We start from the raw sequence: 14,302 nt of genomic DNA, 5'->3' as shown, positions 1-14,302 counted from the left end.
ATTTCTAAGCAGAAAACCACTCAGTGAGCAAAAAACTTTTCATTTTGAAAAATACATAAATGGGACTCTGACTATTTCATAACTGTTTATTCTTGCTCTTCTCCCCATAGTAAATAAATTCATGTAACAAGAACATTTTCTTCAAACTTTGTTTCAATAGAACTGCATTTTCTTATACTTTCAAGAAATTTTATATTGCAGTAAACACAATAGCCAGGCAGAGTCATGTAGTGCCCTGATAAACACAATGGAACCATTTACTATCCATTTTCTCCATATGTACATGAGTCTTAAATATGAAAATTCAGAAAATCATAAACTCCTACAATAGGAACGTTCTTCCACCACTTAGATAAAACCTGTACTCATAGATGTGAACATTTTGTATCCTTAGTATGCTGAACTCTTTAAACCAAAAGCACTAAGACAAGCTAGAATTATGTGAGGCTTTTATGACTGTTCTGAATTACATCAATTCAATTTTCACATTACCTGGACTGAGCAACTGATGTCATCTACTTGGATTTGTACAAAGCATTTGACACTGTCCCACACAACATCTTATCTCAAAATTGGAGAGACATATATTTGATGAATGGGCCACTTGGTGCATAAGAAATTGGCTGGATAGTCTCAAAGAGTTGTGGTCAAAGGCTTGATATCCAAGTGGAGAGCAGTGATGAGTGGTGTTCCTCAGGGGTCAGTATTGGGACCGGCGCTGTTTAACAGCTTTGTTGGTGACATGGACAGTGGGATTGAGTGCACCCTCAGCAAGTTTGCTGATGACACCAAGCTGTGTGCTGCGGTCAACACGCTGGGGGAAGGGATGTGCCACCCACAGGGACCTGGAAAGGCTTGAGAGGTGGGCCAGTCCAAACCTCATAAAGTTCAACAAGGCCAAGTGCAAGGTCCTGCACATGGGTTGAGGCAATCCCAAGCACAAATACAGGCTGGGTGAAGAGCAGATTGAGAGCAGTCCTGTGGAGAAGGACTTGGGGGTACTGGTGGATGAAATACTGACTATGAGGCAGCAATGTGCACTCACAGCCCAGAAAGCCAACCATATCCTAGACTGCATCAAGAGAATTGTGGCCAGCAGGTCGAGGGAGGTGATTCTGCTCTTCTACTCCTCTTTGGTGAGACCCCACTGTCCTGGTTTAGCCAGGATAGGGTTAAGTTTCCCCAGCAGTGGGGGGGAAGCTCTAGCCGGGTTATTCATATATCATGCTGATGTCACATCCTGGCGCGAGTGCGGGAAGAATTGGTGATCACGTGGGTTGGCGCAGCCGGTTCTCTCTTTGCTGTATCGGTATATACTTTGCTCTGTTCATTGTTATCACTGTTATTGTTATTGTTTGTTGTGTTGCTATTGCATTGTTGTATTAAACCTTTCCTTATCTCAGCCCCGGGGCTTTGTATTTCACTCCCTTTGTGGGGGAGGGGCAGCGGCCACGTGGTCTCAGACCCCGGCAGGGGCTAAACCATCACACCCCACCTGCAGTGCTGTGTCCAGCTCTGGAGTCCCTAACAAAAGAAGGAGACAGACCTGTTGGAGTGAGTCCAGAGGAGGACCACAGGGGGGTTGGAACTAGATAATCTTTAAAGTCCCTTCCAATCCAAAGCATTCTACGATTCTGTGATTATTCACCATCAGAATTTTGCACTTTGAAATGGTAACTAAGAAGCACAATTTTTAGACTTGAAGCAGCAAACTCTTATGTTCAGATGGGAGGGTCTACATGGCACATTTTCATATAAGAAAGGAAAATTGCAAGGGTCTACACCAAGCAAGGTGATATATACCTTCTGACCCCATCCAGTAATGCACACTCCATTTTATAGTGACTTCTAAGACTGTTGTAGGAATTTAGCTGCAGACCTGCAGGATTATTTACTGTACATGACAATTTTAGAAGTTCAGCCATTTTTCAACAGTCTGAATGATAAAAGATGGTGATATTTTTGAGATGAAAGTTCATCACTGCAAAAGTTCTAACACAAAAAGATTTTAAAAAAATGGTAAAAAGAGAAATAACAAGAAAATACATTTAAAACTGGATAGAAATTAACAAAGAAAATTTCTAAACAGGGGTTAAGCATCAGAAAGTTTTAATACATTTGAAAGTATTTGAAACAGTTTGGTGATGAACTTGACGTAGTTCAACAAGGCCAAGTGCAAGGTCCTGCACATGGCTCAAGGCAATCCCAAGCACAAATACAGTCTGGGTGATGAGTGGATTGAGAGCAGCCCTGCAGAGACAGACTTCAGGGTAGCAGTGGATAGAAAACAATATGAGCCAGCAATGTGCTCTTGCAGGCCAGAAAGCCAACCGTATCCTGGGCTGCATCAAGAGAAGTATGGCCAGCAGGTCAAGGGAGGGGATTCTCCCCCTCTGCTCCACTCTCGTGAGACCCCACCTGGAGTACTGTGTCCAGCTCTGGCGTCCCCAGTATAAGAAGGACATGGACCTGTTGGAGTGAGTCCAGAGGAGGACCACAAGGATGATCAGGGGCTGGAGCACCCCCCTTATGAGGACAGGCTCAGAGAGTCAGGGCTGTTCAGTCTAGAGAAGAGAAGGCTCTGGGGAGATCTTATTTTGGCCTTCCAGTACCTGAAGGGGGCTTACAGGAAAGATGGGGAAGGACTTTGTATCAGGGAGTGTAGTGATAGTATGAGGGATAACAGTTTTCAACTGAAAGATGACAGAATTAATTCAGTTGTAAGGAAGAAATTCTTTACTGTGAGGGTTGTGAGATGCTGGAATATGTTGCCCAGAGGAGTTGTGGATGTCCCCTCCTTGGAAGGCCAGGCTGGATGGGGCTCTGAGCAATCTGATCTAGTGAAAGGTGTCCCTGCGCGTGGCAGGGGGGTTAGAACTAGATGATCGTTAAGGTCGCTTCTAACCCAAACAGTTCTATGATTCTACAATTGTATGTTTTGGGTTGTTTTTTTTTTTATTTTGTTTTGTTGGGGTTTTTTTCTGCTTTGGGCAACGCTTATTCACACTGGTTTTTATACACTCCATTAGAACAAGGGGACTTGGATTTCCTCCCTTTTATCATGCTGCATAGAAGGAGTAGTTCTAATAAAAGAAGCAGTGCAAAGCAGAAAAGATTTAGCAATTACAAGTGTAGATTAAGCTCACTTAGATAAACATTTTTTGTCTTTTTTAATAATGGCCCATCTTTTGGTCTGAATGACTTTTGGATAACCCCTGCTTTTCAGAGTTTAATTCCTCAAGTACTGAAGGAATGAAACACATGATATTTAGCCATTCCAAATGTCATACTATTTGGGGAGTACCCAATTGTTTTAATTGCTGGCAGAAGCTATCTAACTTTTTACTGGCTGCGCAAATACTTTCCTACACAATTTGAACGCTTCCGTATCTCCCAGGAGGGCTCATAAGTACACTGAAAACATATATACATAGTGCATACTGTGACTATGCACTATTCACAATATACCATATGTGACTTAGGACATGGGGATTTAAACCACAATGTATATTTTTATGAAGGATTACTAACATAAAGCTTTGATTTCCTCTGTGTTGGTTTGAATATCCATAGAGTAAGCTGATATATTGCAGGTGTTAGGCAGAAGTTCTTTCTACATACAATGGAGATGAGCAGACATGCATAAGCATAATTCAGTTCATCTGAAGGTAGACATAAAAAAATGCCAGAGAAATCATATCCTAAGAGTAGTTTTCTGTCCACTTAAAAATGAAGCTTATGAAAGAGTAGCTCAGCTATAGATGTCTAAATTGTAGACACCAACACTAGGCAAGACAATTTCCACCCTCAATGTCTTTCTCATTTTGATACACAGATGGAGGCATCCCAAGGAAGGTTAATCTTTTAAAGGTAGTTTACTCTTTGATAAGAGGGGGAGTTCCCTGTCATTCCAGGTAAACCTGAATTACCAAACAGACTAGAAATTAAGCCCATATAAAGCTTTCATGATCAGATATTAAAAATAGTGTGTGTTTGTTTGAAAGTCCTTAGAAGGATATAAACAGAGTGTTCAGGGCTTTGGGGTTTTTTTGTTTTCTTGCTTGTTTTTACTGTTGTAAATTCACAAACTAACATACTTAACTTTTTTATTTCAAATAAATTTTCATCTGCATTTCTCAGGTTTATCAAATAACTTGCATCATATCTTTAAGGGAAAGTTTTGAATACTTAATATCTAATTGATGCTTTCTCTGTCAAATTTCATTTTAAACAAAATACAGCCATGATATGTATTATTTTAAATCTGTCAAACACTGACATTTCTGCTGCCTATGAGTTCTAGAACTAAATCTGTAATTTTATTTAAGAATGAGAGGATTCTACCCATTATGAAAAATACTAAAAAAAGAGTTTTCATAAGCACACATTTTCCTTTATAAACATCGGTCTCGTTTTATACAAACATAAACTTTCAGTGAAATATCTGTTCAGCGCATTTTAGCTACAATGTTGTTATTTGGAGAATTTAAACTATTAGTAAATTATAAATTATAACGTTTACCTCAATGCACTAGTTACAAAACCACATATAAAGCTGCAATAAGCTTCATTAAGAAGATGCCTACAGTTATTTGTACAAGCATTCATTAGCTTTAACAGTACATGACAGTACATGCATATAAACATCTTGTGTACTTAGTTATTTGTTCAGCAGTATGTTGAATCAGGGAGAAATACTACAATTAGAACAATAACTTCTCAATTCATATATTAAAAAAATATAAATAGACAAGTGTGAGAGACTGAAATGTCCTATGAGTGTCTCAAAGCTTGCTTGTGTCTGTTCAAACCTCCAGGACAAGCTGCTGCGCCCTGTGAATTGGTCTGGGGGATGTCGCCCAGAGAAGCGGGAGTGTATTGAAGGATGCACCCCCCCACTTCTTTGCATTGCATTGTCGGACTCTTTAGACAAGCCTCAAAGGATCAGACATGTACTGAGTTGCCCCATCCTGTAGCCATTTGTGGCTCTATTGTGTAGGCCAAACTCCATGCCTGCATTGCTAATGCACTGACAAGAGGCAAACGTTCCTGCCCTGAAGCCGGATGCAACAAACCTGTGGGACCAGAGGAAAAAAAAACTAAAGGTGGGCAGATATGCTAATCAGCGGATACAATGAACTTAAAAAGGCAACAGAAACTTTGCTCAGGGTGCACCCACCATCGAAGCCAGATCCGTGTGCACCCACCCTGAAGAACTGAAAACTGAGGACCAACGGGACGCTGCTGGATCCATGGTGGTGACTATTCTTGCAGTCCTATCCTACATCCTTGCTTTATTTCTGTCTTTTCCTTCCATTCTGTTCTATCGCTACCCCTCTTCACCTTTTTTTTTTTTTTTTTAATAATAAAAACCTGTTTTGGGTATATGGCATTTGACCTCATCTGTGTCTTAATCTCACTCTTGGGATCATATCGAAACCTCCCCCGACATTGGATTGGGACAACAAACCTTTTCTTTTTATGCTTAATTTCACAGGTCTCCTTAAACATAGGATGAAACTTCAACTTCAGAAAAATAAGGGAGCTTAGCAAATGCAAGAGCCAGAGATGATCTAGGGTATGTTATCCTACTGCCATTTCACTTCTGCTGAGGAGAGATTGCCACTACAAAATGAAGAGAATGTGTTTTACCCGCTAAATTTACAGGGTTTTCCCACTGAATTCTTTCAAGAAATCGATCTGCATATCAGGAGATCATACACACTCTCATGTACAGCCTGAGGGTTCAGTTGTGTTGCAGAACTTCTCTACATGAGGCACATAGTGAGAAGCAAAGTAGGCAATGAGATTTACAGCTAAATCCTCATGTGTACACAAATAAGGCTTTCTCACCATCAAATAAGGAAATGACTGCACTTAAAAAAATGGCTGCACACAGACATACTATCAGCAAGTTCAGATACCATAAATTCAGATCTAATCCAACTGTGCCCTGTGCACAGTGCACTAAACCACAAGGAGGAGTGAAGCTTTTGTTTTGGCATTATTACTGAAAAGATCCAAGATCCTCAAAAGGAGAAGAAACTATTTTTACAGTTGCTTCATAGAACAAGTGGATTGTAAACAGGGTCCAAGAGCCAATGTGCAAACTACACTAATTTGTCACCAGCAGAGGCCAGCAGCAGCAAACTACTGCCCTGACCAAGAGCAAGGGATAAACAGGAAAAGAGCTATGGCTCTTATAGATAGATATCCCTCGGAGTATAGGAGAATTCAAAAATCCAAAAGGAGAATTGCAGGGCAGTGAGGTAACCATGGAGGGAGATTAGCAGTTTTAAAGGCACCACACAAGCCAAGGGACAGTGCATACATACAAGATGAAGAGAACCATTTGAAGTAAGATAAAAAAAGCTCATAAACACTCGGATGCTGCTTCTTCAGAAGAAGTATGAATGATTTAAGGGTATATGTACAGCAAAGAGCAGAAAAGGCTTTGACTCTTTCGACTGAAACTGTCGGAGCTTTCCTGTCAGAACCTTTAGCAGTAACCTGTAACGTACAACATTATGAAATGCAATGTAACACTTGTTGAAGGTATTACTATTCACAAGAACTGACATTATAGAGGTAAGGGACACATAAAATACCAGCTACGACCCTAGTGAAAGCTACAACTTCTTTCATAATCATTAAGTCCTATAAATAAGAGTTACCTTGTGTTATACTGAAAATCTTTTTCTGGGCAAAGGAAAGATCACATATAAGAGAAACTTTTGAAATTTTTTTTTAAATTTTTGAAAAATTAAATAGAAAGTGGACAGGCTTCTACAACATAACACTTTTTCCTCTTTGTCAAAACTCCATGTACTCATAAAAGACATACGCTTATTCTACTTTTAAAGGTTATTGACTACAGGCTGTCATATATCTTTGATTTCAATACTTTATTTCATTACAAGAGCATCATATTTTCTTAATATTTTTGTTGTTGAACTAGCATTGAGAAATAGGTAGAGTGTGTCTTATAAATAGCAAGCTCAGCTAAAAAAGCAAATGTGTTCTTTTACCTTTCAGGTGGTCATTTCAATTATACCTCTGATATAGATATTTTGTTGTGCAAGTCTGGATGACATTACTACTTTCATTGTGGGGAAATATTCCACTGTAAGATAAAGACAACAATAAAGAAGCATTTATTCCCATTCCATTGATCAGATTCCATGAGCTCCATTACTGAAAGTGAATTTGCTACTTCCACTTGATCTAAATAGGAATAAGCTAGAAAGAGTTCAAGGTTTCTGGGGAAAGAAAAATAAATTATTATTGAAGTCATTATTTTTTTCCTTCAGTTGCAAATAGAATCTTTAAACTTGCATGTATTTTAGCCTAACTCTGATTTCATACTGATGGATAACTCCAGACATCTCAGTTATAAGTGGATATTTGATCATTCAAGCAATTCAGTGTGATACTAGAGATTTTCTTTCCCATTTGTGAAATCTAGTTACAACCTTCTTGCTATGTAGGCTTACCTATGACAGTTCCCTACTTCTTCACCCATGTCCAGTCAAGATGAAAAAAAAAAAAAACCCAAACATCTCAGGACAATTAAACAATTTACAAAACAGCTGAAAAGTTCCTGTTGGATGAAGAAAGGCTGAGGGCCCATCTAGATTTCCTCAGGGGTGACAAAAATATATCAAGTCTGTTAGTTTTGGAAAGTCAATTTACAGAAAAATACCAAGGACATAGCCATGAAAATGCACCTTAAAGGTAGGATAACACCCTGTTTGGCAGCTGCTTTTCTTTCAATGTACATATTGGGATCTATCTTGTAACTGCAAAATTTTCCACACCACAGGGTTTTATGATTATCTGATGAAAAGTTAAATAGATAAGTCTATTCTTTACATATGTTATACCTTTTTAAATGTAATCAGAAAGCCTTTGTTCTATGAAAGAAGATAAAATGATAAAACTAACATCCCAGAGGTGAAAATTGACTAGTAAAACTATTGAGAGCTTATCTGACTGAAGAAAATTTCTCATTTTTCATTCAGTAGAGAACTGACTCTAAACTGATGGACCTCAAATTTCCTTATGCCTTTTACACACTGAACAACAGAAAATAATACCATCTTTGAAGAGGAAAATTTTTAAATGCTACCCTTTTCAATGACCATGGAGGTGGAGTGAGCTATGCCCTATCAGCCAGTCATTAGAACAGCACAGGACTTTATTTCACCCATTTCCTTGACTGTAAAAGAAAAGCATCCTTAACTTCTGCTGCAGCTTGTTCAGCAGCTATCACTGTGCTCCAGATGCAGAAATAAGGTTAAGAATCAAGATCCCCTAGGCACGGTCAGTTTCCAATTTTTTGGATACAAGCTAAAGAATAATCCCTACAATTAGATAAAAAATATTCCAAAGACTGACTCCACACAGTTATTCTGTGAAAAAGAGTAAGTTACACTAGAAGCCATAGGGAAAACAGGCACCTATTTTGATCCCAAATACTTTAATATCACAATGCTAATCCACTATCCCACTTCTAACAGTGGCCAATCCATTAGTTGTTGGGAGTAGGAAGTTTTATTAAAGAAGGTTAAAAATTTCATGGAAACAATACATATACCACAAAAAAAAACCCATAAAATAAATTTAATGGAGTAGTAACAACACTTTTCTACACTAGAACTACTCCAGGACTTCAAGGAGAAAAGAAGTAATTTAGTTTAGTAAAATCTGAATTATAGACAATGCAATTACAGCATTATTTAAATATGGATATTACTCTTAATTACAAGATATGTCCACTGGCATGTAAAATATTTTTTTCCAAATAATTAAAACTGCTTCTTAAAATGTTCTGTAATGAATAGTGACACACTAACGCTGCACGGTTAAAATAGATTATTTGAAAATTGAATTTAAATGTACTGTAATTCACATTCATTAAAAGGCTAGACATTTTTCAAGTGAATGAAACTGTTCTATAAAAATCAATTCACTGTACAACAGTAACATATTACAAACCTGCAGTTAAAATGAAATCATTTAAATGGGAGGAACACTAATCCAGTGGTAATAATTCCATTAAGCCAACAACACTTATTCATATTTTAAAAAATAAAATATCCCCCCTGCATCTGTGAGGCAATTTAGGGTATCTTTAGACTCAGTAATTGTTGGTTAGCCACAAAAAGACAGATTATTATACATAACTAATTTAAAACATACATTTAGAACTGGAAAAGGGAAATTACTTGCAGAAACACTTTTATCTTCCATCTATAGTTCTTGGTCCCAGTATTGGATATTTGACATAAAATTAATGGGTTTGTTTCAGTTTATTATCTTAATGCAAAGTATCAGATGATTTATAAGTTATAATGGTATGTAAGTCTGTAATTAACGTTATACATTTACAGAAAACAGAAGCTAACATGCTATTTACAGATTTTCAGTTTAAGAAAATTATTCAGGTCTTTTTGATTTGCTGAAGAAAGTTGCAGAAGTGACTTTTGTTTGCCTTTTTAGTATTAAACATTAAGCATCAAAAGGCAGAATTTATAAAATTGGCAATTGATTATCTTAAGTAGCTGAATTCTATCTTTTATTAAGAATAACCCAGCCTCCCATTGTGGAGCCCCCATTCAACTTCATGTATCAGTGTGAAACTTCAGACATTTCCCATTCCAGTTGTGGTAATTATGAACATGATTTTTTAGTTTAAATGGCTTATCTCTTCGTTCTCAAAAACTCAAAATAGATTGTTTGGACAATATTATAGGTTTCTAAGCCTTCTGTTGCATCAGACTAACATTCCCTTTTTAAGTTTTCATGCATACAATATAGAAATTTGGCAGGGGAGTGACAGTTGTACAAGAGATATCTCTACCTCTACCCATAAATAAATCTACCCCCTTTCAGCCCAGCTACAAGGCTTTTAAAAGTTGCAGTTTCCACAAGTAAGAACACTTGTCCTTTAAATCCATGCTGAAATCTGACACGTTTCTATCATTTTATCTGAGCCAAGTTATCTAGAGTGATGATTGAAAGCCACATACAGAAGTAGTTGTAGAAAACCACAATGTCAAGATATTTTCTACTTTTGGTTTGCAAGACTGTGCATCAAGTTATGCTGCATAAGGCAGCAGAAATGTCCCAGCATTTGTTACATGTGATGGATTTCTCTATTTTAAGTGTGTGCTATATAAACTTGCTTCAGAATCAAGTGCTTTTTGGACAAATGATATCCATAATTCTCAATAACTATCGGCAAGTCCGGTTTCATCTGGATGTTACCATGCTTCAAAAGATTCCTGAGGCATAGTTCATTCTGCAGTGTCACAGCACTGAAAGACTGAAATTGCACTTTGCCAAATTTTGTTTTAGGCAGATAGCTGACTTTCTTAGGGCCATTATTTCTCAGGAGAAACTGAAATTTGTTACCATGGCCACATCCTACCACACATAATAAACATTACATTCCCTTACATTTTGGTATTCTAGTGAAGTTATTTCCTACCTATGTTTTAATATGTTTGCTGTTGAGACAATTATTTTAAGAAATCCTCAACCCGCCTTTGGGTAGATAAGATGCAAACAAGTTTCAGTGTGATTAAAGACTTCACTATGAACAAACAAGCAAAATTTTATTCCATGTTACCTGCAACTATGACAATCGTTGACAAGACAACAGAGTTGGCTTCACACCTACTCAAACGCATGAAGACAAACCAAGAAGAGCATTTATGTTATGAACACTTAAGGAGAAGCAAATCACAAAATGTATCCCACTTGTGAAAAAGAATCACTGTATTGTTTATGGGCTTTGGGAAATTGAAGAAACTATGTTTTGGTATATAGATTCAAACTGCATACAGATCATAGTTCTTTGCTGATGCTGTTAGCAATAAAAAGATTCAGATGAGCAGGAATGCAAATTGCCTGATGATCAGTGAGAATGCTTCCATTTATGTATGACATGGAGTATGGACCAGAAACTGAAAATGTGATGGCTGACTGCTTATCTCATCTGCCCTTATCTCTACCAGATGCCCAGATAAATCTTGATATAGAATACTTGCACAGATTACAAGCATACTTACTACACTGCAGGAGAGCAATGTATAACTACAATTTAGCACATCTCATTCATCAGAAATTATGTGATTTCCTGATAACAAGGTGGCCTAACAATCTCAATTATCTTGATTCATTTCTGCAACAGCAAAATGAACTTTTCTTACTAGATATCTGTGACAGGCTTGTTCACTTTTTTTTTTTTCCAATGGATGCAATTGTGTCATGACAGCCATTAACAACTGTCAGAACAAAACTGTTGGTAGCCAGAATTGCATGTTCAAGTTAAAGTTGGTCTAAACTTGAAGCTAGTCTTACACTAAAAATCCACTAATTTATATGCTATCATCACAAAGTATTCCTACACTTTAGGCATCAGTAGAAAATTTTTTGATTGATACTTAAGGCCCATTCGGTCACAAAATAACACACTTGCTATTCTACTGTCTTGGTAGATTATCTGAAAAAAACACCTGTAAACTGAATTTAAGTCACATCTGCTGCTAAAATCAACTCCCCACCTATTATTTTCAGCATAAAACAATCAATCTCATTTTTTCAGAATATCTTCAAAATCTTATTTTTCTCAGAAGGAAAGATTTTATATACAGGCAATGAAGAACATTCTGCCTTTGAGACAACAGAAAGATTGAATGCCTCAATAAAACTTTGAAAAAGATTGCTAACCTGGAAGGAAAAGCTTGAAAATTCTTCACTACTGACTTCCTTCAAAGTTACAAGGTTACATGTCATCCAGCAATTCAGCGAACACCTGCTGATTTACTGCATGGATGGAGAATGCATACAAAGCAAAATGCTAAATCTTAATAGATTACAAGATCACAAATCAGATACAAGGCAGGGCCCAAAAGAAACAGCAAAAATTTGAAATATACACAGATTGGCAGCACATACCTTGAAATATACATTTGTGAAAGTATGACAGTCTGAAAGGACTCTGGAAACAAGATCTCACAGAGTGTTTCTCTACTGTCAGTTTGATTGCTCCTTGTTTCATTCCACTACAACAGGAAATAAGGATGGGGCAACACTAAATCTTGCTCCCTCCTCCTGGTTCAGATCCCCGAAAGTATTCTTGCTGGCTTTCCATGTCACAGGTCTCATCATGCAGAGATTGCTAACCTGGAAGGAAAAGCTTGAAAATTCTTCACTACTGACTTCCTACAAAGTTACAAGGTTACATGTCATCCAGCAATTCAACGAACACCTCTTCACACTATTCTAGGACAGTCTGTAAGGCAGTCTTCTCTTTATTTTGTCTGCATTGTAAAGAGATATTAATCCTTAAAAGAATTAATTAACACCTGGGGGTTTTTTGTGTCTTAAGCCATATTGGAGCTGGGAATAGGCGTGATAGTGGGAGACCATTTGTGGCTGCAAGAACATGGGCACACAGAGGAGCATGGAATTATGACTTTATATGGTGGGTCTCAAGCAATTCAAGCACAATCATAAGAATAAAAACAAATTCTTTTTGACATCCATCAGAAGAACCTTTTTCTGTGTCTGTAGCACCCTAAGTACTGTGCAGCCATTCTGGATCAGCTGGTAGGGGGAACAAGGACTCAATGCCCTGGAGCAGAAGGGTAGGCCTAGGCCCTGCCTCTCAGGCTAACGTAAAAGGACTTAAAGATCCAGGCTCTGTCTTGAATAGGTATGGGAAGTTCCTCATCTGTTAGTTAACAGAGACAGTGCAGTGCTTTTGTTTACAGTTGTCTTCAGCAGATTGCTCTTTGCTATTCACTGCAGTGCACAGAGCATGACAAGAACCTGACTCTAATCAGCATCCTCCCAAATACAGATTATGGAGACTAGGTACACATGTACTGAAAGAGACTTAGTCATTATTCTTAATGTGTAGTCTTAAAACATAGGTCATTGCATTATTTGGCCTTATTACTTGGCTAGCTATTTACCGATTGTGTAATTACTGAGTGTTATAATAAGACAAATTCTTAACTAACTTCTGTACATTAAGACTGTCCAAGAGAAATATGAAGAGTTGTTGCATTGGTGCTTCTGAGTAGAGGATGTCACTCAGTTGTATCTGGTGAAAATAGAAGCGGAAAAATTAAGATGTGATATGGACTGCTATTTGTGACTGATTTTCACATGAATTGTAATTGACAGTCATCTACACTAGTAGAATAGAACTTCCTATAACCTATACACACCCTTTCAATTTAGATATGCAATAAATATTTACATAGAAATACCATGTGCAACCAGAAAGACTAGACATAGTTCTTAGCTTATGTGTTTGGAAACCTTTTAGCATGTCTGCACTAGACTATGTATGCATCTTAGCTGAGAGCTCCTATTGCCGAGTGCTCCTTAACTACCACCTAAAATCATTGCATTGCACTGTCAGCAGATTTTAGCAGCCAAATCCCCTCAGATTCCGAATACACTGAAAATGTCCCTACCTCCCAAGGGCCACAGGAAGCAGCTCCTGCCATTCTACCTGTTTCCTTCTACATACTGTGAATTAACTATGATCAGGTTTTGGAAGGGAAAGCACAGGACTGGCCCCTTGTCTAGCTGCAGTGAGTTGCTGCAGTCATTCACCTACACTCCTTCTCAGCCAGAAGTGAAAGGAAAGGAACATTCCTAGTTTGAATTTGTGGTAGTGCAATTCCACCCCCTCCTCTCCTGAGCCACTCGGTTATTAGTGTGATTCCTCCCCCCACTCCTGGGACACATACCAACCTGGGGAGGTAAGTAATGTCAGTAAGCAGAGTGTTAAGGTGCCCCTTTGAGGAGCCTGGCTCTGCCCTCCTTACCACTTGGGAATGGTTATAACAGCCCATCACCTCCTAAAGGCCTGGGAAAACAATAACAGAATTGCACACCCATCAAATTCTTGCACAACTGGCAGAAGACACCAGAACACCTCATTGTCTGAGTTAGGCCGGAGTGATAAGTATCTGACAAATGTCAGTTATCTTGGATCCTATAAACAGCAGCCTCAAGTGAGACCCTTTGAGCTTTCCTGGACCACATTGGGCCTGTGACCAACATCTCCCCTGAGCTGCGATGCCTCTCAGGCATCAAGTCCTCAAGGTACTGTCCACTGATAGAACCAACAGAAGGCCAGGGTGAAGTCGACCTGCTCAAGTCTCAATTATGGCCCATTGAGGAATGCCGATGCACTGTGAGTATTTACTCTAAACTTGAGAAGAGGGAAATTTTAACTTTGAGCTAGCTTTCTTTCACCCACTCTCTCTCTGCT

Source organism: Strix uralensis, chromosome 5 (genome assembly GCF_047716275.1).
Source record: "Strix uralensis isolate ZFMK-TIS-50842 chromosome 5, bStrUra1, whole genome shotgun sequence".
In the NCBI taxonomy this organism is placed as follows: domain Eukaryota; kingdom Metazoa; phylum Chordata; class Aves; order Strigiformes; family Strigidae; genus Strix; species Strix uralensis.
The sequence above is the reverse complement of the archived record's forward strand: the minus strand, read 5'-3'. Positions refer to the sequence as shown.